Source organism: Ursus arctos, unplaced genomic scaffold (genome assembly GCF_023065955.2).
Source record: "Ursus arctos isolate Adak ecotype North America unplaced genomic scaffold, UrsArc2.0 scaffold_4, whole genome shotgun sequence".
Lineage (NCBI taxonomy): Eukaryota > Metazoa > Chordata > Mammalia > Carnivora > Ursidae > Ursus > Ursus arctos.
In genome coordinates, this window is record NW_026623056.1 from 43,955,297 (window position 1) to 43,979,787 (window position 24,491).

Here is a 24,491-nt window from a genome sequence, read left to right on the forward strand (position 1 = left end):
TACCTCAGACATGTCTAGCACAGTGTTTAGCACATGGTAGGCCACTGAAAAAGATTCCTTGTACTGTGTTAGAAAAAAAACAAAGGGAATTGATCTTAATGCTCTATCTAGAAATATCATAAATACTTTGCTGATTATGTTAGTCAAATGTTTCTGTTGTTTTCTCTTTGAAATAAAATGTGTTACTTTTCCTCGTCTAATTGCCATTATTTAACTTAAAAGTAGGGATGATTTTTCTTGTTCTTTTAGTAGATCCACCATCATATATTTAACACTCATTTGAACATCTCTTCCCTGTTTCTTCTGTCCCAAAATATTTAGAGATGTTTGGAATTCTTCAGTGTATTTTCAAAAAAGAATTTCTTAGAGCACCCAATTATGGCCAAAAATGTACCAGGTGAAATGCTAGGTATAAATCAAGGAAATTTGACTTCTGTTTTCTGGAAGTTTACAATCTAGCTGGGAGGTAAGTGTATAGAATTAACTAGAGAATATTTTCTTAAGAATTTCATTTGGTACATGAATCTGAGAACTAGAGATCAAAATTATGGGTATACAATCTGTTGTCCTGAGGATCTCTTTCTGTAACATATGAAATGTGCAGCTGATAGAGACAGATAGAGGTATTAGGAAAAACCCCTAGCCTACCCCTGTGTTTCTCCTTTACTCTCATGCAACTACCACACTGACCACACTTCTGGTCCTAAAATATGTGCAGTTTTCCCCCACCAAGCAATTTTCTACAACACCATCAGGGCACCCTACAATTTGACTCAATTCTGACACTATCTACCTGGAGATAACATCATATCCCACAGGTTAAGGGCTCGGTCCCACAAGACCCTTTCCACTCCACTTCAGATGCCAGGTGCAAGTTCAAGTTGTCGCCTGTGCTTCTGACTCATAGGCTATAAACCAAAGGTTTCCACTACCTTGTTCCCAGGTTTGATTAATTTGCTAGAATAGGTCTGAGAGGGTCCCAAGCACAGGAGCTTCTGTCCTTGTGGAGTTGGGGCGTACCTTCCTGATACATTGACGTGTTCACCAACTGGAAAACTCTCTGAACCCCATACTATTGGGATTTAAAAAAAAAAGATTTTATTTATTTTGCGCGCACGCACGCGCACGCACACACACACACACACGCATATGCGTGCAAGCAGGGGGAAGAGCAGACGAGGAAGGAGAGGGATAAGCAGATTTCTCACTGAGCACAGACCCCAGTGCAGGGCTCAGGGCTCCATCTCATGACCCTGGGATCATGACCTGAGCCCAAACCAGCAGTTGGATGCTTAACCCAGCCACCGGTGCCCTACTATTGGGATTTTTACGGAGGCTTCATCATGTAGGCTCATCAGTTATTAACTCCATTACCAGCTCCTCTCCCCTCCTAGAGAATGAGGGGCTGGGGGTGAAAATTCTATGCTTCTAGTCATGGTGTGTTTTTTGCAGTGACCAGTTCCCATCCAGGAGCCATCCAGAATCTGCTCAGAACCAAAGACATTTGCATCACCCAGGAAATTAAAGGATTTTATGAACCCCATGTCAGGAACTGGGGTCAAAGACCAAATACTAGAAAAAAGGATGCTCCTGGTACTCCTGTCACAGGAAATTACTAGCGTTTTAGGAGCTTTGTGGCTGGAGGGCGAGGCAGACACCATTGTATGCATTTTTTCTTATCTCACAGGTATTTAACTTCTTAGTTACCAAACACAAGCAAAAAAGGCATACTATTTGAAACACACAACAGGGGCGCCTGGGTGGCTCAGTTGTTAAGCATCTGCCTTCAGCTCAGGTCATGATCCCAGGGTCCTGGGATCAAGCCCTGAGTCAGGCTCCCTGCCCAGTGGGAAGCCTGCTTCTCCCTCTCCCATTTCCCCTGCTTATGTTCCCTCTCTCCCTGTGTCTCTCTCTGTCAAATAAGTAAAATCTTAAAAAAAAAAAAAAAGAAAGAAAGAAAGAAAGAAAGACACAACAGAATCTTTCTCTTTTCCTTTCATTGATTTGTTTTAAATTATAGCTATCCCATTTTTAATTTTAAAGAACTTCTTGTCTCCCATTGTTCCTTTTCAATGGTACTCTGTTCTTTGTTATTAATAGAAACTCATTTCTCTGAAAATGTTGATAGGTTTTTAAAAACATTTTATTCTATCCTGCATTGTCTTTGTTTCCTCTGTAGTCATACTTTGCTCTGTTTATTTTTCCTGTTAGAGGATTCTCTCAAGGCTGGTGTTACTTGGCTGTTTATTTATATTAAGAGTGAGGCAATAGAAAGTTGATTGAAAGCTTTGGGTCAGAGAGGCTTATCTGCTGATGCCTTATTCTGAGCAGACTCAGCGTTTTCATTAGGAGCTTTAAAATTTGTGATGTCTTCTCTTTGGGACTATTGGAATTTTTTTGGGGGGGGGGGTGGAGGAATCCTCTATTATACTGCCTTGGGTGGGGATTTAAGCCCAGCTTGTGACATTCTAGAAGAAGGGGGCTGGAATTACTATTCACTGTGAAATTTCATTTCTATATGTTGTCTACACCATGTCCCCACCTCCTACCCCTTAGTTATGTCTGAAGCCTTCAGATTTGATTTTTCCAGAGAATAAGTCTCTCATCTTTTAGGGAGGGTTGTAGGGGGTGATGGTGGTAGTGGGGATAACCACCAGGTTGGGAGGAGTATCTGGGAAAGGCCTATGGATCTAACCTCTTTGTATATAAACTTTTCTTTGAATTTGTCCTTTCTAGTCACTATAAATGCAATAGAAGGTGTCTTTGGCACTGCCAGCTCTGCAGAACACAGCCTATGGATGAACTGGAAACTAGCCTTCTTTAGGAATTCTGGAAAAAATCACATAGCCAGACTACTTAATTACTAAATAAATAAATAAACAAATAAATAAAAATCTGTGCAGGAAACACTTTTTACTAGTTTTCAGAAGGTTAGTTTCATGTAAAGTAAAGATACAACAATAAATGCCTTAACATTTTTCAAACACCACATTTCCACTTGATATTTTTGCCTGTTTATTTGCTGTCAGATGTTACTAAGGATTAAGGTTTTTTAAATTTTATTTTCCACGTAGATATAAAAAAAGAAAACCCTTTCAATCTTCATGTTTTGTTTATTCTGTTTCCTAGTTTTCTTACTTTCAATTGCTTGCACCCTGGTCAAACCACCCTCACTGCTCACTGTTCTGATGAAAATGGCAAATACCTTCCACAACTGCACTACAGCCTTTCTTGGCTTATTCCAACGCACTCCCCACACTGCTGCCATAACGATGGCTTAAAATCAGGCATAGGCATAACCCTAGAGCAGAGATTCTTAACCTGAAATCATCCAGGATTGGTGAAATTTAGAAGTCTGTGTGCCCTTTGAATTATAGACAAAAAATTGTGTTTGATTATTTCAGGGAAGAAGTGTCGGATTTTATCATATCTTTGATAGAGGCTGTGATGCTCCTGAGTAGATTTAAGATGATGAATAATGAAGAGTATAGCTGATGATCTCAACACACACATGAACACGCGTGTGTGCGTACACACGCACACACGCACAAAGTTTCCGTTATTTATCTGCAAACATGGTTGCTAGAAATCCACGTGACATCTGTGATTGATTGCTCTTCTTTTCTCCCCATCTAATGGTGGTGAAAGAATGACTGGTAGTGAAGTGTCTGTCAGAGTGAACCACAAATATGCTCATTAGAAAACAGGCTATTAAAATAGATCAAGTATAAATATATTTTGCATATCACAAAAGACACCTAAATTAAGGAAAGCTGTGGAAGAGCAGATAGCCACTTTTCAATTATATACGACCAGTGTGGTATTTTTTGATATCTTACTCAATAATTGAAAAGTCTGGAAATGCCACACCTGCCTACATCATTTGGGGTCACTGCTTTTAATTCAGGCAGCCAGTCAAGAAATCCTACCCACCTCAGAACAATCATGCTTTGACTACTTCCTCTTTGTGCAATTACCAAGATTGCACCTCATTGAACACTTTTATGTTTATGCATATGAATATTTACTGGGAAATAGACCTGGGCATTAAAGAAAAAAGTCATCCAGCTTCCTTGACTTCATCAGGTTGTTTGTGGAGAGGCTATTTCACAAACACAGAACCTACAAATCAAAGGAATGTGACACCTTTTTATATTATCAGGCAACATGGTGAAGAAAAAAATGAAATGGAGTTTGTGAACTTTATTACTCAGGGTGACAAGTTAATATGTGCGTGATGGTGTGCCGCTCCTAAATGAGATTTGTTGCATCCTCAGAACTGCGTAAAATGTCTAAAGAGAGAGGGAAGTTTCCATGCCATAGACAGTAACATTGACTCTCCTGAGGAAGTTAGATTGGAAACTTACAAGTTTGTAATCGTTCGCAGGCGATAAAGTGTGTGAAATGGAGAGCAGGAAGAGACTGCTTGCATGAAGAATTTTAATGACTGAAAGTTTCTTTTCTTATTAATTTCAACATAGAAAGGGCAGTGAGATAAGGAAGTCATCAATCTTGCAGACATCTTTTTTCCCCTACAAAAAGCAATGGTTGATTTGGTACAAACATCATAGAGCAGGAAGCCAGAAAATAGAATCAAATCAAACATGATTTTATGGCTGTTATCATTCCTAAGAATATCTGTGCTCCCATAGGCATATGTCTTAGATAGGAGAATAGTATTGGAATTCTTGGTCTGTGCACTGAGGGGCTGTTGGTCATCTGGAACGGATTTGCCTATTGGATGTGACAGGGCTGCTCTAAGAGGCCTTGCCGTGTCTGCTCTTGGACTTACTTGTGATTCAATGCTGTGTCTCCTCTTTGCACATAAGACAGGTGAGTTATGTTACTTGCTGGGTAGAAAGGATGGCAGGAGATGAGTTACCTGAAACTATCTGACTCAGTATTATCCCCTTCAGTATTGACATAGTGTCGGAAGAGGATCACTGAATCAGATAGAACTAAAGCATTCCTTTCAACCTGCCTACTGGGGTCTTGTCTGTCCTGCCACACTAGACTGTGTAGGTGGAAACCAGACAAACCCAAATGAAATGTCTGATTAAATCGGCCAACTGTTTGTTTCTTTTTTTTTTTTTTTAAGATTTTATTTACTTATTAGAGAGAGAGAGAGATAGTGTGTGCACAAGCAGGGGGAGAGGAGAAGGAGAAGTAGGCTCCCCACTAAGCAGGGAACCTGATGTGGGGCTTGATCCCGATCATGACTTGAGCCAAAGGTAGATGCTTAACTGACTGAGCCATCCAGGCACCCCCCCCCCCAACTGTTTCAATTGTGACACAAATAAAGGGTATTTCTCTGTTGATTTCTACATGTATGCTTTGGAAGAAATTGTTATTGCATACTTACATACATTTTCTAGAGAATACATGGAAGTATCAAAGAACTGTTTTGAAATCCTTGTTAAAACCTAAGATTGAAGATCACAGTATTTTTCCTTTTTTATGGGTATTCACAGTTTAAGTAGCTTTATATTTTTACTTTTTCATTAGACAAATGTAAAATGACAAATTTTGTTCCCCACTGGGGGGGTGGTAAAATAGAATCATTGACAGGACACTTGGAACTGTCCACCTGGCCCAGAATTCCTACCTTTTTTTCTGAGATGGCACTAAAATATTTGACCTAAAATAACACAGCATTTCCTAGATCAGACCCTCCTTTATTAAATAAAAAACAACAACCAGATATGAAAGAGTAGAATGTGCATTTGCAGTGTACTATTCCTTGTTAAATCAGTGAGCAAAATGACCTTAAAGGGACATTCGGTTGAATCCAAGAAAACATTATTTGAGGACATTATATGTTGAACTCTGTGAAGGGCATTGGGGAGAAAAAGGTAAACATTATACCATCTACAATTAAGTAAAGACATTAAGCAACTCTAACACAATGTGGTAAGTGCTAGGATAGGGAATTTGGTTGTGTGACTTCATTGTCAATAGATTTCTGATTCAGTTAATCTCATCTGTCCAAGAAAATATTTTTGTAGTAAGGAATGGCACCACTGTTCACCACTGGGAACTACTATTTATTAAGTTGTTATTTCCTTGGATAATTTTATCAGGTATTGCTTTAAAGATGATATTGAGGAAAAATAAAACTATTTTTAGTAGAACCATCTTTGGCTTATAAACTCTGATACTCATAATGTTTAGTGAATGCATGGTGCATATGTAGCCTCCTGCCCATCTGGTCTTTGTTGAAGAACTAAATAATTGGCTTCTGTAGGATCTAGTATAGTACTAAAGCCAAGTCCTCACTGGATTAATTTTATCACTTTCTTTCTTGGACCATTTTTCCCCCCAAATATGAATGTTTACTGAGTATAAATGTAATTGCTTTGTAAGTTTCAGAAAAAGTACTATGGCTGTGCCCATGATTTGCTCCTTATCCTAAGACTAAAATTTAATTGATCTTTTTTCCTCAGAGACTTTTTCAGTTTTATTTTTACCACTTAGAAAAAAGAAACAGTTGCATGTTCTAATCCAGGAAGTCCCTGAATTTCAGAACTCTGAATGAAGGGCAAGAAAGGAAGATTTAGAAAGTGTAAGGTTTAGTGGGAACATACCTTAACATAATAAAGGGTATGCATGAAAAACTTACAGCTAACATCATATTTAGTGCTAAAAATCTGAGAGCTTTTCCTCCAAGATTAGGAATAAGACAAGGATGCCCACTCTTTTTTTTTTTTTTTTTAAGATTTTATTTATTTATTTGAGAAAGAGAGAGAGAAAAAGCATGAGCAGGGAGAGGGGCAGAGGGAGAAGAGAGACAGAGAAATTTAAAGCAGACTCCATGCTGAGCATGAAGCCCAAGGTGGGGGCTCCATCCCACAACCCTGAGATCATGACCTGAACCAAAACCAAGAGTTGGTTGTTCAACTAATGGAGCCACCCAGGCACCCCAAGGATGTCCAGTCTTACCTTTATTCAACATAGTACTAGAATTCCTTGCCACAGAAATCAGACAGGAAAAAGAAATAAAAGGCATCCAGATTGGTAAGGAAGAAGTTAAACTGTCAGTCTTTGCAGATGATATGATATGGTATTATAGAGAAAACTTTAAAGATTCCACCAAAAAACTATTGGAAGTAATAAATGGATTCAGTAAAGTTGCAGAACACAAAATTAATACATAGAAGTTGGTTGTGTTTCTATGCACTAGTAATGAAGTAGCAGAAATAGAAATTAAGAAAACAATTCCACTTACAATTGCCCTAAAAAGAATAAAATGCCTAGGAATTAACTAAAGAGATGAAAGACCTGTACTCTGAAACTATATAATATTGATGAAAGAAATTAAAGATAACACAAACAAATGGGAAGATATTCCATGCTCATGGATTGGAAGAATTAATATTGTTAACATGTCCACACTACCCAAAACAATCTATAGATACAATGCAGTCCCAATCAAAATACCCAACAGCATTTTTCACATAACTAGAACAAATAATACTAATATTTCTACAGAACCACAAAAGATCCTCAAAATCCAAAGCAATCTTGAGAAAGAACAATGCTCAAGGTATTACAATCCTAGGTTTCAAGATATACTACAAAGGTATAGTAGTCAAAACAGTGTAATATTGGCACAAAATAGACCCATTGATCAATGAAACAGAATAGAAAGCCCAGAAATAAACTGATGCTTACATGGTCAATTAATCCATGACAAAGGAGGCAAGAATATATAGTGGGGAAAAGATAGTCTCCTCAAAAAATGATGCTGGGAAAACTGGTAGCTATATAGAAAAGAATGAAACTAGACCACTTTCTTACACCACACACAAAAATAAACTCAAAATGGTTTAAAGACCTGAGTATGAGACTTGAAACCATAAAATTCCTAGAAAAAAACATAGGCAATAATTTTTTTTCTTTATTTTCTTTTTCTTTCTTTTTTTTTTTTAAAGTAGACTCCACACCCAGCATGGAGCCCAATGGGGCTTGAACTCACAACCCTGAGATCAAGTCCTGAGCTGAAATCAAGAGCCAGACACTTAACTGACTGAACCACCCAGAGACCCCTTAGACAGTAATTTATTTGACATCAGCTTTAGCAACATTTTTATATATGTCTCAGGCAAGGGAAACAAAGCAAAAGCCAACAATTGGGACTACACCAAAATAAAAAGCTTTTGCACAGCAAATGAAACTATTAAGGAAATAAAAAAGCAACCTATTGAATGGAGAAGATAGCTACAAATGATGTATCTGATAAAGGCCTAATGTCTAAAACATATAAAGAACTTATATAACTCAACACCAAAAAGAGCAAATAATATGAATAAAAACGGACAAAGGACCTGAATGGACATTTTTCCGAAGAAGACATACAGATGACCAACAAACACATGGAAAGATGCTCAACATAACTAATCATCAAGGAAATGTGAATCAAAACCATGGGATGTCACCTTATACCTGTCAAAAATGGCTAGAATAAAAGATAATTTAAGTGTTGGTGAGGATGTGGAGACAAAGGAATACTCATGTACTGCTGGTGGGAATGATAAATTGGTACAGCCACTGTGGAAAACAGTGTGGGGTTCTTCAAAAAATTAAAAAATGGAAATACCGTATGATTCAGTAATTTCACTACTGTTTACAGAAACACTAATTTTGAAAAAAATATATACACCCCTATGTTTATAGAGGAGAACATTCCAGCATTATTTACAATAGTCAGGATAGAAGCAACCCAAGTGTTTATCAATAGATAAATGGATAAAAAAGATGTGGTTAATATACATAATGGAATATTACTCAGTCATAAAAAAGAATGAGATCTTGCTATTTGTGGCAACATGGGCAGACCTAGAGGGCATTATGCTAAGTAAAGTATGTCAGACAGAGACAGACAAATACCATATGATTTCACTTACTTGTGGAATCTGAAAAAAACAAATGAATAAACAAAAAGCAGAAACAGATCCATAAATACAGAGGACAAATTGATGGCTGCCAGAGGAAGGGGGTGAGGAAATGGGGAAGATGGGTGAAGGGAAGTGGGAGGTATCGCCTTCCAGTAATGGAATGAATAAGTCAAGGGAATGAAAGGTGCAGCACAGGGAATACAGCCAGTGGCAATGCAATAGCGTTATATGGTGACAGATGGTAGCTAAACTTAATGGTGAGCATAGCATAACATATAGGTTTGCTGAATCACTGTGTTATTCACCTGAAACTCGTGTAACTTTGTATGTCAGCTATACTTCAATTAAAAAGTAAATAAAAAGGAGAGAAGAATTAGGGATACCTGGTAATCTTCTGTTGTGTGTCTTAGGTCTGTCTTGTTCATGTCTGCTATGTCAAGGACTGCCACTAACACTTAAAACCCTGTACAAAGGCTTCCTCCATAATAACCTTCTTGTCACCCACAAGGAGCCTCCTTGACTCGTCACCCTCTTGCCTTTACAGGTTTACTTCCCCTTGTCATCCTGTCAGGTTCTGACACTCTTAGCACTGTTCTGGGAGCCGCATAGGGTCTGATCTTTCCCCCTTATTTCCAGCCCTTGCATTGGCTCAGCTCTCTCTTGGTTAACTATGGGCATGAATGCCCTGTCCGCTTGCCCAGCCACTCAGTGACATAAACTGGAAACCAATGTGTGTGCTGTCCCCAAAAGCAGTCATACCGTGTTAACCTAGCAGAAGGAACATGGCCATCCCACGAGTGACCATAGCAAAGGAGTCCTTGGATACAGAGAAGAGACTCACTTTGAGGTACCGGAAGCTTTCTGTGGCTAAAGACAACTTGTGTCTCTTTAGTTAAGAACCCCAGGGGACTTGGGTGAGGGCTCGTGAATAACTTGAAATGATGGGAATTATATTGTATAAGTGTTAATAATGTTATTTAACCTGATACTTGATACAGGTTTCTGCTGCCCAGTGTTCTTTTTTCTTTTTCTTTTTTTAACTGTGCAGTGTTCTAAGGGTGTCTGTTTTACAGAATGATTTCTCCTAAGTAAATTGTCTTCCTCTTCTGAGGGGAGCCCAGGTAGCCCAGCTATCTTAACTGTGAAGAACTGATAGAGTTCTCTAGCTCCTTGAGGAGGTTTAAAAATACATAAAGCAAAATTACATCACCTTAAGTACATTATGAATTTAAAAGCACACGTTTAGCCCTGCCAGATTTTCCTTTGCCTTGGAGAATTGGAATAATTATATTGTAAGTGCAGACAAAATGAGGTTTCTCTCACAGGCAGATTTTTTGTGTCCTCCCTGGACTTTTGTTTAGAAATTTTGTTCGGTTTTTTAGAGGAGCTAAATAAAATTGCTGCAGAGAGGCCAGAGGGGGGCACCAAATAATCATGATTGATAGAGCGGTTTGTCTGAGCAGCTGTGGGAGGCGCAGGCATCAGGCTGCCGAAACCTCTGTGTCTGTTTTGACCATTTGGGGCAGAAAGCACATTGAAGTTTTCTGCTTACTGAATTATTGTCAAACCAGGAGCTAACATCCCCACTTTAGAAGCTTGCAAAAGTACTCAACTAATAGGGAAGCAGCAGTTGGCAGGATCTGTGGTTGCAAACATTTTAGAAAGCCTCTGTACTCTAAACTCTTAATTCATTAATCAGAGCCGAACAGTAGGAAGAATTGAGAAACTTCACCATGTCCTTGGAAGGTACTGGGATGGGTCTTTCTTGATCTTTCTCTCTGAGGCAGAGAAATTATTGGCAGTTTTCTAGCTTTAATTGTTCTTGGTAAGTTGTCGAAGTGTCTCTTTGGTCTTCAGGATAGGGGATAAATTTACCACATTTTAAAATTCATTTTTATCTTTGGCTATCAGAAAAAGTCTGCTTCCTAGGCATTAGGCGGATTTCTAAGTTGAAGATAACTTTCAAAAGTGTTCCATCACAATTGTTGCAGTTTCTCTTGTGTGGACTAGTTGTGTTTCATGTTGTTGGTACTTACAACCCCCTGTGGTCTGTAGTTTGCTTATATGTCCTTATTTGTGGTGGACTAATTTGAGGAGGGTTGGGGGTGCTGGGATGAGGGCAAAGAGATAAGAATTTCCTCTGTTCAGTTGAGGAGGATATAGTTATGCTTACTGTGTTCTTCACCAACATTCAAAGGGTTCTAAGTCTTCTTGCAAAATATATGAATACAAAAAGTGATTAGTTACGATCATGTGAAATTTAAGATTCATTTTAGCTCCTGACTCTCCTTTATCCCCTCATTTCTCCTTTTCAATTTTCTGTATATTCAAGGGGTATTTCTTTAAAAAAAAACCGATTTATTTTATTTATTTGACAGAGAGCGAGAGAGAGAGAGAGAGAGAGCACAAGCAGAGGGAGGAACAGTGGGAGAGGGAGGAGCAGGCTCCCCACTGAGTGGGGAGCTGGACACGGGTCCCCATCCCTGGACCCCAGGGCTTATGGCCTAGGCTGAAGGCAGATGCTTAACTGACTGAGCCACCCAGGCAGCCATATATGTCACATTTTAACTTCATGTTTAAGAACCTGGTGTCTGGGGACGCCTGGGTGGCTCAGTCGGTAAGTGTCTGCCTTCGGCTAAGGGCGTGATCCCAGAGTCCTGGGATCGAGCCCCACATCAGGCTCCTCCGGTGGGAGCCTGCTTCTTCCTCTCCCACTCCCCCGCCTGTGTTCTCTCTCTTGCTGACTGTCTCTCTCTCTGTCAAATAAATAAATAAAATCTTAAAAAAAAAAACAGAACCTGGTGTCTGGAGCCAGACTATCTGCGTATGAATCTAGGCTCTGCCTCTTATTATCTGTATGACTTTGGCAAGGTGCTCATCCTCTCTGTGCCTCAGTTTCCTCATCTGTAAAGTGGAGTAACAGTATCATAGGGTTATCGTGAGAATTAAATGAGTTATTATATGTAAAGCAGTTAGACAGGACTTGGTATGCAGTGTTTCAGAAGTACATGCCAAATAAATGTTTATAGGCAATGTAAAACCTTATATCAGTCTCATAAAATATTTATTTCTCCATAGAAATTCACCATCAGGTGCGTTTTTATATGGGTATATACTGACTTAGACTGCACTCAGCTCCCTGGCTGGTATTTCAGGATTCTACCACTATCCTTATGCCAAAATCTTGTACGAAGATCATATTACAACTGACTCCTCAATATAATTTATTTAACAAACATTGATATAGCACTTTCTATGTGCACCACACTGTTTTAAACACTATACAAATATTAACTCATTTAATCCTCATTATAACATGAGAATACTTGTTGAATTTCAATTAAGTGATATGAGAGAATCCTTTATCCCAGTGTCTGACATGATGATCCTTCAATAAATATTTGTTGAAGGAATGAATACCTGTGAGTGACTCAATCAATCAGTCTATCTTGTTTGCTATCAAAAAGCAAACAATACACCAGGATGTTATATTAAGTGGCCTAATGTATTCTCAGAAAGTGGAAACAGTTGACATTCTTCTTCCACAGCTGTATTCAGTTTGTCCTGAGGGGCTCAAGTAGCCTAAACGTTCCTGTCCCTTTCTCAGTATTAAATCACTTCCTACTTTAAGATTAAGTTTAGATGTTTAGATATCATAGAATAGGTAAGATCTTTGGTGACTTGTAGACTTTTATACTCACCTATATTGAAAGTTGAATACTCCATTAGAAATATCCGTTTTTATCATAATTTTGGATTTTGAGCAGGAAGGATTAGGATTCTGTTTAGAACATTAAGATATGCCAATTTTCCCTCACTCTTTGAATTGCATCCTTTATTTCTGTTCTAATTTGGGAAGCCATATTTGCATCATATTTCATTTGTCACTGTCCTGAAAAGATTAGCAAACAAGCACTTAATATTTTGTAATGCTTTATCATAATTGAAAACATCTACATATTAAGCGTCAGGAATAAATTACCTTAAAAACATGTCAGATCTATTCAGCATCCATTTGGGAACACTTGAGTGGTAAATGCCAGTTTTTATGAAATGACAATAAATGTTTTTATTCAACATGCTATTGCCCCAATCAATTGTAGACTCTTTTTATAGTCACCAAATTAGTTGCATTTAACTTTAAATTGTATTTGTTGAAGCACCGTTAATGTGATAGAAAAGAATCAGTATAATAACAACCTAAGACTTCAATGGTCTCTGTGTCTACTCTCTCTCTCTCTTTCTCTGTCTCTAGCTACCAATCAAAATATTTATCTTTTCTTAACTACGACAAGTATCTGGCGAAGTGGGATTTACATTTTTTATGGAACTATTGAAATGTGGCAACTGAAGGGCATTTGGAAAAGTACGGGCAAATTTACGTGAGTTCAGTTCCCTTTGATTGTTCTGAAGAGGTAGAATAGAGAGATCAAAATCTGCAAACTCTTATCTCTGAGATGAGATATTATTGATACTGCTGGACTAGAGATGGGTGATTGTGAACAAGTCCTGGGTTTGAGGAAGTCAACAAGTCTTTTAATAGAAGTCGTAATATTGGTAAAGATAACATTGGAGAGTGGCCTGCCCCTGTGCCTCACCCAGTGGTCCGAGGGAGAAGGTGAGTTGGAGTTTATGAATTGATAATCCATAAAATCTGTCCCAATCCCATCACGTAGCTGTCAGGCTTGAAGCCAAGTGGTTGTTCCCGTGACCCTAAAAATTCTAGTCCAGTTTGGATACCCTTTTTTGTGTGCAGCCCTGGATGGGGAGGGCCAGTCTTCTGACTGCATCAGTTTTATTCATGCAGTTAAGGGCAGAGTCATGAAATGAGGATATCATAAGAAAGTCTAGATTTCAGCTGTGCACTGAGGCCTGACATTTTGACAGTATGGACAGTGAGCAGGCCGTGAGACAGGAGCAACAGGTTTCCCATAGGGGTTGTGACATCATCCAGCTTCAAGGGATACATCTGAACTCTGTGTCCAGAGATAAGAGGTACAAACTGTTGGTCTTAAATCCCTGTAAATGTTTTAGAGGTTTCCTGGACATTTCAGGATGATGATATGGGGCTAGCTGCCTGGAAGAAAAATACCGGACTTGTTTATTTGGTTATAAACCCTATCCATGTAAGTATTTGCAATGCTGTGATCAAATGTATATTTGACCATCTAGATGACCAAAATAAATTTCTCATATATATTTGGTCTTCATCCACAGTTCCTGACTCACAACTCCCAAAACCCTTGGAATTTCCTCAGTGTTGAGAGTGATAGAGGTGTTTCTTTAATGGTCATGAGGACTCCACCAAAGGAAAAGGACTTGTTGCCAGGAGAATCAACAATGTGATTAGAGGATTGAAACTTCTGGTTCTAGCCCCAGACCTCTGGGAAGGGGAGAGGGCCTGGAAGTTGAATCAATTGCCAGTGGCCAATGATTTAATTGTTGTAATAAAGCATCCATGAAAATCCGAAAGGATAGGGTTTGGAGAACTCTATGTGGAGATTCAGGGAGAATGGCACGTCTGGAGAAGGCTTTGCAGCTCCCTGCCTTTTTCTCATTTCTCCCCCTATGCATCTCTGATACCTGGCTGTTCCTGAGTTACATCCTTTTACAATAAACCAGTGATCTGCTAAGTAAAATGTTTCTTTGAGTTCTGTGAGCCATTCTAGCAAATTAGTTGAACCCAGGGTTGGGATTGTGGGAACCTCTGATTTATAGTAACAAGCTGGGCTTGTGACTGTCATCTGAAGTAGTGGCAGAGCGGGGCAGTCTTGATGAGACTGAGCCCTTCACCTGTGAAATTTGATGCTATTTCTAGGTGACGAGCATCAGAATTGGGTTGAATTATGGATACCCTGTTGGTGTCTGAGAACTGTCTGTGGGTGTGGGGGAAAACTCCCCCTGACATGTTGGAACTGGGGCCAGGAACCCCGAAGAATATTTAATAAAAAATTAGATAGCTCAAAAATATTTGTGGAAAAACTATTGAATAGAAGTAGAAGCTTGAGCATTGTGCTTCAAAACACCATTGTGGGTTTCATTCACATGCTGATATATGAAGGTGGGCCCTCAAGTCTCAGTTTACCCGTATATCCACCCTCAACATCCTGTGAGCCCTGTGCAGCTCTTTCTGCCCTCCTCTCTTGATGATGCCTGCCTTTTTTTTTTTTTTTTTTTTTTTTTTTTTTAAATATCTGCCTTTCTAATCGTGGGATTTAGCATGCTGGTCTCGGCCCCTCACACGTCCATCACATCAGAATTGCTCCCCTCATGTTCCTGCACTTGCCTTGTTCATCGTCACCCTGAAGTAATTCTCATGCCTCACCTATTCCTTTTATCTTTTCACTTTTAAGGTTGAATGAACCTTTTTTGGCCACTTTTTCTAAACTTCTCCCCATTTTCTAAACTTCTGCAACTTCTGTGTCTTGATAGATCGAAAGCTTTTTTAAGAGTAAGGACCACATCTTTTTTATCTGTTATTTACTGCACTGTGCTTGGGTGATGGGCGACCACAAACCAGGTTCTCAACAATGCTCACTCATTTGCTTAAGCTGCTTTGTAGTCCCTGAACAAACTCAACCTCTGACCTTCCAAATTACGGATGACTTCGGATAGTTTTTTTTTTTTAATGGAACAAAGAGCCCCTTTTGTTTTGTTTTATATTTGTCTTTTACAGTTCTTCCTGACTGTAATCATGACAGAAACCTTGAAATAGTTGAAAGTTTTCTCTCTGGTGGACAAAGGTGCTCTGCGATTAGATGTTCCAAACATAACGTCAGTCATCAACGCTATTATCCAAATAGGTTTTCTAGTAAATTATTGGAGAATTGTTTATTTAAAGTCTTCTGAAAAACTTTAAATTGATCTAATGAGACAGATACACCTTACCAGGCTACAATGCTTGAGTTTATGATTATCATACCAGTGAAATAATTTACTTTCACAATATATATTGAGCTCCCTGGGGCCTTAATGTCAGGCATGTTGTTAGGCTGACATAGTAGGTTCTTAACAAATATTTAATGGAAAATTGACGTAGTCTAATATATAATTTTTGAGGGTGCTGTTCCATTTTGGCACATTGCCAAATGTAATCAACTAGAAAATTCTGTGAAGTGCTCATTTATGACCAAATTTAAAACCTCTTTGAGGTTACTAGAGGTGCTTTTGTCTTCACACAGCTAGGAGGAAAATAAGCTGTTATATGTAGAGATTATATTTAGTAGTTTTCTTAGATTCACAATAGTCCATTATTATAATTGTATTTTAGCACAGACTGATAAGATATCAGCATTATTATCTTTTCTCTTTCCAGTTTCAATTTTTCCTTCTTCTTAACAGAATTCTTTCTCAAAACTGTTCAGAGGCATTTAAATTAAATTAATATTCTTTAGGTTACTTGTGATATAAATTAATATTCTCTCTGGATAAGTGGTTGATGATTATTTTCATAGTTGTGTTATGGACTTTGGTATTAATATTATTCTAAGAATACATAATTTAAACTCTGACAAGATTTTAAAACATTTTCTTCTAGGTAATGCTTACAAATTAGTCCTTTCCTTTCCTTGTTAGTCTAGGGCTGTGACTGAATACCAGATGGGAAGAGAACCATAGATTTCTGTTAGAGCTGTATCTAGATCCACTGGAGGACCTGTGGGTAAGTAGAAGCATGGTTATGGATGGGTTCTGAAGGCTGCTTGCTAACACAGGCTTGTTGCTGCGGACTTTAGAGGATTAGCTTTTAATCTGCTGTCAACTAGCTTGCTATCACAAATGCCATAAGAAAATAAACACATAGTCTCATGAGGATGGCTACATTGACCCCATCCTTTCTCTGAATGACTTGACAAAAGATCTGATTCTCTATGATGCAAGAGAAAAATATCAGTTGCAGTGTTTTGCCGCATAAAGTATGTTCTAGTTTAAATTAGTGGCATATAAAGTTATCGTCTTGTTTGAACAAAAGTCTTACTAAATTGAGCATATTTTTACTCCACAAAATGAAATTAAAAATTTACTCTGTTATTTTTCTTTTCAGTTGGAAGTTTATTGACTTAATAGAAAACAAGTTATACAACTTTCCAAAGACTATATTACATGTTTTTGCATTTTGGTTTTCTTTGGCTTTGTGTGGTTTTTAGAAAATCTTGTAAGTTGATTGTATTAAAGTAGAAATTGAAAGAAAATAACCTGACATATAGCAATAAGTTTGCAGATAAAGATTTAAGTAAATGTTCACTGCAGTATTACTTATATTAATAATTGGGAACTACCAAAGTCTCCAACAATAAATACATTGTTAGAAAAACTGTGACCATTCCATTAATGGACTGTTAAGTAGAATTTAAAAATATTTTTGAAGAAGTTTTAAAAACACAGGACATTTTTCCTTATGTAAGAAAACACATAACAACAACAACAACAATAACAACAAGCCAGAAGACCAGCTGCATATACAATCGAATTTTGGTTTGTAAAGACAAACAAATGAATGGGATAAGGCAAACTGCTGAGCACTTTGAGGGTCTTATCAATATTTAATCTTCACAGGAGCCCAGTGAGATTATTTTGGGCAACTCAGAAAATTCCACAGTCAAGGACTGATTCCCTGGGTGACTAGTTTCAGGGGATCATTTTAGAAGTTGAAAGTCATAGGTCAGCAATTTGGAGACATGCCAATTGCGTATTGGAAGAAATTAAGTATATAAATATAGTGAATGTGATTGATTTTAAGAATGTGTTTTTTCGGAGGAGATGCCATAACTGCTATTGTTGGGACTGGTTCTTAAAGTATAAACTGCCAAGTACGGGTAGACGTTAAAGTTACCTACCAGTGATTAGTTCCCTCTGTAGCTTTTAAGTTGTCTGTTCCTTAACACCTTCAGGCTCCCATAAGAAAAACCGTTTTGCCTCAGTGTTATGGAGTAGTCTTTCTGAATGAGTTTGAATTCCAGTCATGGTGATTTTTCCCTGAGGAACTCGAGAGCCATTTTCCCCAATGCAGAACTAAAAGACTCAGCATGATTAGAGCCCAAAGTTTCTAGAAGTTGCCTGTGCTATTCTTCTGCTCTTGTTGCTCTTCTCCAGTCAGCTACCCTGACATCTCAAGGGTTAAAGATTGGTATTACTTGTTGAGCTAACAGCCTTCACTTATGATTTCAGGGATTGGGTAAATGGCAGCAGTAAAATGTTGTGCTAGGATATCCATTTTCTCCTAAGAATCATTATATTATGTTATGTTGCCAGTGTATGCAAATGCAGCCCAACTGGTTTTAACACAGAGGAGAATCAGGCTTTGATTCTTCACTTGAGAATGATACCTAAACATTGGTTAGTAACTTCATTTTGTGTGTGAGTAAAATTAAGACATAGAGAAGACCATAATTTGCCTGAAGTCGCCAAACTACTCGTGACAGTCAGGATTTCAGCCCCGCTCTGTCTGGCTTCAAAGATCTTGGTTATTTTAGTACTGGGATCATAGATAGTTTTCCTTTTTAAAAAATATTTTCTCTATTTTCTAAATCTTACATGATGATACTGCTTCCGTAAATAAGTAATAAGGTTTTTTTATGTTTTTATAAGTAATAAATGCTATGAAAGTAGAGATAAAACATTTTTATGTAATCTGAAGAAGGGAGAAGGAGAGATTTCTCCTATTAATGGAAACACGACCATGTTCCTCTTTTCCATCCTGGACTATTTGCTGTGATTGCGCCTGCCATATTGTGCTGAAATGACCTGAAGACAGATGGAAACAATGTGCTCCATAAGGCTGAAAATATCTGCCTTGACTTACAGTTTCGTTAAAGCTTGTGTGATCAGACTGTGCAAAAATTAGCCTATATTATTAACTAAACTCATCAAGTGCTAATTATTAAGAAAGCATAGAACAATAAAAACAAAGCAGGAGATGTTCTTTAATATTCACTACTTGATTTCTTCAGGTTCCAACAGGATTCCATTTAGCTGTAGAAACTTAAATACAAATCTGCAAGTATATATTCCTTTGTCCTCTTTGGGCTAGCTGTGCTTGCCCCCTGGGAAAGAAACAAAAGTTTCAGAATACATTTTTATTCGTGAAGGTGCTCTCTTTAGATTTCTGAAGAGAAGAACTTCTGGGTGGATGAGAAAATATGTTACTTCTGTTCTGACATGTCTGCCATCAAGACCAGCTGCCACAGTGCACTTTAATGACCCTTCCACAGTCACAACTGCCACTGCCACTGACAAAAAGGATTTGGGACAAAGAGCTGTGTTCACCTCTACATCACTTTCCAGCTTTACCACAAGCTTTGCATTGTATGCTACTGTATTTGGCTTAAGCACATATTTGTATCTATGAAAATAGAATGGTCCTTTACTACTTAAGGACTTTATCCTGGGCAGGGGAGGGGAGAACCAGGATCAAACTGTTTTGGCAGGCAAGCTCTTTGATAAGGAAAACTACGTGGCCTAAGAGCTAAAAGTCACCAAAGCAGGAACAACTGAAATTCTTCTCTATCTGTTGAAACATCTCCAGTTGAGCCATGTTTGTAAATGAAATAGTTCAAAGGCATTTGCAAGGCATGTTCCTTAAAGAAAAAAAAATTCATTTGCTTCTGACAGTTTTATAAAACTTCAAGTACTTTATAAAAGCCCTCAATGTTGAATGATTGAAAGTTGTTAATGGAAGACTAGGCAGTGAGAAACAGTTGGGAGTTGGAGAAATGGAATGGTATTCAGAAACACAACTAATTGAGGCTGTCTCTGGGGCAGGGCTAAAATCACTGAAAATTGAAATGAACTTCTGAAGAGTAGCCTGTTTTTGTTTGGGTCCTACAGTAGGGATGTGCAGCTTTAAAGAGTGTCTAAGAGTGTGGTTCAAGGAGCTTGAGGGTACACTGCTGCTGTGAATCCTGGCATAAAAGACAATAACAGACTTCCAAACTGAGAAGAATTCTTCTGAAACTGTTAGTTCTTAGTGAAACACTCAACTTGGAGAATCTTTCGCCAACGCCCATTAATTTTAGAGCAATAATTAGAAGATAATTAGCCTAGCAGCTCTCTCAGTGATTTTATATTAGGAGTGATGAATATCAATATTTATCTCCATGGTTTCAGTTCTTCTGTGTGTGTTTGCTTTGTACCAAATCGAGGCAACTCAGGCTATTTGGGATGACTGATGTGGACCGCTAGGGGGAGGCACCCCGGCCCCTACACACACACTGGGCCCAAGACTATTGGTGACCCCGAGGCCTCAGCATCCCAAAAGTGAATGAAATAGCAAAAGAGAAATCCTCTAGTGATTCTTTCAGGGATTAGTTCATGCGGACAAATAGAATATTTCACAGAGATCTTAACCGATCAAGGAGAGGAACTTCTTTCTGTATGAATGCAACCTGAAAATTCTACCATAGCAAGAGTGTGATAAAAATCCTTCCACTGATACGGCTTACGGTGGATAAGGGATGTAATACAGCAAAAAGAAAAAAAAGAAAAAAACAAAAAACAAAAAACCCAGAGGCTCACAGAGGAGATTATGCAGAGCTGAGAGAAATTTTCTCAGGTAATAAACACTTGCAGTCAGTATTTTGCAGAGTGTTTGGGGAGGAAGCGATGTCACAGAAATGCAGTCAGAGAAGCCCATGTTGAAATGATGAATTTTGCCATCTGTGATAAAGAGACCAAAAATTACTTTTGAATTGTATTGACAACATTGATAGAAAAGAAGTGACTGTTCCAATAGGTATTTGTGGTGGAAGGTATAATCAGTGTCAAATGCAGACAGGGTCTGCAGATGAAAAGAATTTGATGACTAACAGGGACCAGAAGCCAAACCAGAGTAGTGCTGTGTCATTTCCTCTGGTTTCCTGGATTCCCCAGGAGAAGCAGCTGGATGCTTCGCCCAGGACCTGGGTGCTTGTTCTATCGGCTGAGTGACTGCGAAGTTCAGTGTGTTTGAGGAAGAGAGAATGTTAAGCTTTAGTATCAGTAACAAAGCATTTGTTATTCAAAAGCTCCTGTTAAATTAATTTAACAAAGAGCCCATTAGACTGATTTGGCTCTAATGCCTGCTGGCCTAGGTCAGCAAACCAAAATTTAAATCTGCAAATGCCTCAAAGTTGCAAAATTGAAATGCTAAGGAGAACCAACCACAAACCGCTAACTAGGCTTTAAGCTACAGCCAATCAAATGATTTCCTTTCTTTGCTTCAGCACTTTCTCTATCTCTATATAATTCTGTCCCTGAACCACTTCCGGTTTGGCACTGCCCTATTAGAAGTGATAAATGCTTAAATTAACTCTTAAAATCTCCGATGTGTCTGTATTTTTTAATACCTCTCTCGAGTTCTAATGAGGGTACACCCTTTAGGGGGGAACCTTTATTTTGTTGAGGTGGATGATGGGTAAGGATACAAAGTGGGGAAGTTAAGGATGAACCAAAATGTCCAATTTAAAAAAAGCAGATTGAGATCTTGGGGGAGATAGTTCTGTGAGCAGAAAGGGGGCTGCAGATGCAGAGAAGAGTTCCAGGCACTTGAAGTAGGAGAGGAAGCTGAGAGTGATATAAAAGCAGGTTAAAGAAGAGCATTTCTGATGTGGGCATTTTGGTAAAAATGACTTTTATTTATATTTGGAGTTATGTTTGTGTCTTGAGATGGGACATATCAAGCCTGACCCCAGGGCACATTTGGGAGGAGAGAAAGGAAGTCCAGGGAGGGCCGGTCTCATTTGGATTACAAGTGAATAAATTGAATTTTAAACTGTACACAATTATTCTTCTATAATTTTTAGTCATTCTCCATTTCTGTTTATCTTTATAAAATATTTATTTAATCTTCCCCAAATGTTATTGGGCATAATTAATTGAATTGAGGAAATTTCTGCTGACAATTGCAGTCAGGGAGTCTGTGCCTAGAGGGTAGAGTGGGTGAATAGACATTTTTATAGAATGGTTCCAGAAAAACTTTACTTTTGTTGGTGTTTGCTTAACATAATATGCCTACAAGTTATCATTATTTGTAGATTAGTAAGATAGTTTATAAGCTTCTTATCAATTTTGTCAATACGTAATTATTTTTCCAACTAATGAGGGATTATTAGCACATAAATAACATACCAAGAGTGTGTCTTGTCCACTTTAGTAAGTCAAATGCTTATTCAATTGGTGATAAAAGCAAGATCTAAATTTAAGAACACTTTATGTCCTTCCTCAGTTGAAGGTATGACGCAAAGTAAATTAAGGTTCTGTATAATTTATTGGATTTTTAAAAGCTTTGCGCACTTTCCCTAAAAATGCCTTGAGGCATTAACAATAAAATTAATTTAAGCATCTGCATCTACTTACAGCAATAATGATATAGTCAAAAGAAAATTAGGAGCATGCAAATCAAGCAGGATGCCCAGTTAACCCTTGCAATATTGAAGAGTGCATTGCAAATACGTAGTTATTTTAATAAGAAAGGGGGGAAACCTTTCTTGTGTCCTCTTTTTTACATTTTCTGCCCTTCTCTTGATAAAGCAGCCAAGACAACTAACCAGTGTTTGTTAGTGGTGGTCTAGAAGCTAAGTTTCAGGAGCTCCTCTTGGAATGTGGATGCCCAGGTCTTTCCTTTTCTGTGGTTCCCTGCCAGCGTCCCTCTGCCCTCAGCCTGTGCAGGGGGGTGACCCTGCGGGAGACTGCAGCTCACACACGCACCATAATCCTCAGCCATGTGCCTGCTGCCAGGATGCTACGTGCATCCATCATTTTATAACGCGGTCTTTTCAGTCGGTGGCCAGAGGGTCCTTCACATTTACGCTTTATTTACTAAAAAATGTTTAAAACGTGAGAAAGGAAAGTAGAAACATACAGCTCAACTCATGAGGGGAATAAAAGAAGCTTTGAAATTTTTCTGTAACTGATTTTATCAGTCACCGTGACCCCCTTTTGCTAGTGAGGTGAAAACTTCAAACTTGATCATTAGTGATAATTAAGTCTCTCTGGCTACAGTAGCCTCTTTTAGATAAACATTCCATCTGTTCAAAGCTCAGCCTCACTGTCAGGGCTGTTTCTTTCCTTTCAGGTGGTACCACTTCCGTCTCTTCCTTCCCAAAAGTCAGGTCGGTGCAGAGGAGGAGACTAAGTGTTCTGGTGGCGGTGGGTGGGAGGTAGGAGACTGGGGGCCGGAGGAGGCGCTGGTCCAGCCAGGCCTCAGGGCGAGGGTGTCTCCTTCTGCTTGAGTGTGGGTAGAGACGTCTGTCTCGCTGCCACTGTCGCTAACGGGTCTGCTACTGTTTTCTAAGCACAGTAGTGCAGTGGTCTCTAAATGGTTGAGCTGTTCCTGAGCATTTCTCCATTCCCCACCTGTACATTTTTCTTTCTTTCTTTCTTTCTTTCTTTCTTTCTTTCTTTCTTTCTTTCTTTCTTTCTTTCTTTCTTTCTTTCTTTCAAGATTTTATTTATTCATTTGAGACAGAGAGAGAGCATGAGAAGGGGGAGAGTCAGAGGGAGAGGGAGAAGCAGACTCCCTACCGAGCTGGGAGCCGGAAGCAGGGCTCCATCCCAGGACCTGCAGATCATGACCTGAGCTGAAGGCAGACGCTTAACCGACTGAGCCACCCAGGTGCCCCCACCTGTACATTTCTGATGCTCTGATTACCTATGGCTAGGACTCCCACTTACCCCCAGCTTGATAGTTGGCCCTTTGGCTCCCTTCCTCAGGATCACTTTTCTCACTGGATTACCCCAGCAGGTGAGCTCTCCAGCCAGCAGCATCAGCTGTTCCCTCTGGGACAAAGGAAGCTTCTGGATTACTTACATGTCATGCTGAGGCCACAGAAGATGTGGGGACTGTGTCAGCCCTTCTCTCTGTCTAAACCTGCTGTTTTATTCCTCCACAGTCACCCCACATTGTCAAGGCTGGTTGGAGGGGTGGCCTTGCAGGGTTCCATGTGGCACCTGGCTTCCCTTTTAGCTAATCTAGATTATTTCTCTTCCCCTTCGATCTGATGCCAGAATCAGATATATAGGTCTTTGTAACCTCTGATTCCCACTACTCTTTTCCTCTTATCTATCCTGTGAGGAAGGAGCCATTCATATATGGGAATTATAAAGGGGAAAAAAATAAGTAGTCAGTTCCCTGTCATCTTGAGTCAAATTCATGTCCGATCCCAGTTCTTCCATTCTTGCTGCGTGCTGTGGCATCAGACTCTGTGACATTCGTGAGTGCAGATATACAGCCCCTGGTATGTCTGTTAGCAGGTAATTGGTAGGGAGAGGAGAAGGAACACAGAGCATGGCAGGAGGGTCTGTCACAGAAATCTTTGACAATAACTTCACAGTGGCAGCAATCAGGAATGCAGCCCTGTTGCCATCTAGAAGTATGGATTTGCTTTCACTCACTGTATTCATCTCAGTTGAGAAATGAAACCAGTTCAGTAACTTTTGTTTGCTTCTTGCCTTTAACCCTTCGTGAGAATGGAATAGGAACCAAAAGATAATTGCATTTTTGCTGTATTCTTACACAGCAACAGCGTTAGTTTGCTAGGACCACCATAGAGACCGCCAACAGAATACCATAGACTTGGTTGGCTTCAACAACAGATTTTCTCACGGTTCTGGAGGCTGGAAAGT

The 24,491-nt window shown here is 39.0% G+C and overlaps 1 long non-coding RNA gene across 1 annotated transcript in view; it reads left to right on the forward strand.

Moving 5' to 3' along the window:
- LOC125281510 (uncharacterized) overlaps positions 1 to 24,491 on the forward strand; it is a 144,539-nt gene that overhangs the window by 93,723 nt on the left and 26,325 nt on the right. The window contains exon 2 of the long non-coding RNA XR_007188755.2: positions 16,470 to 16,554. This is a non-coding gene — a long non-coding RNA (uncharacterized LOC125281510). The remainder of the gene's footprint in view (positions 1 to 16,469; positions 16,555 to 24,491) is intronic.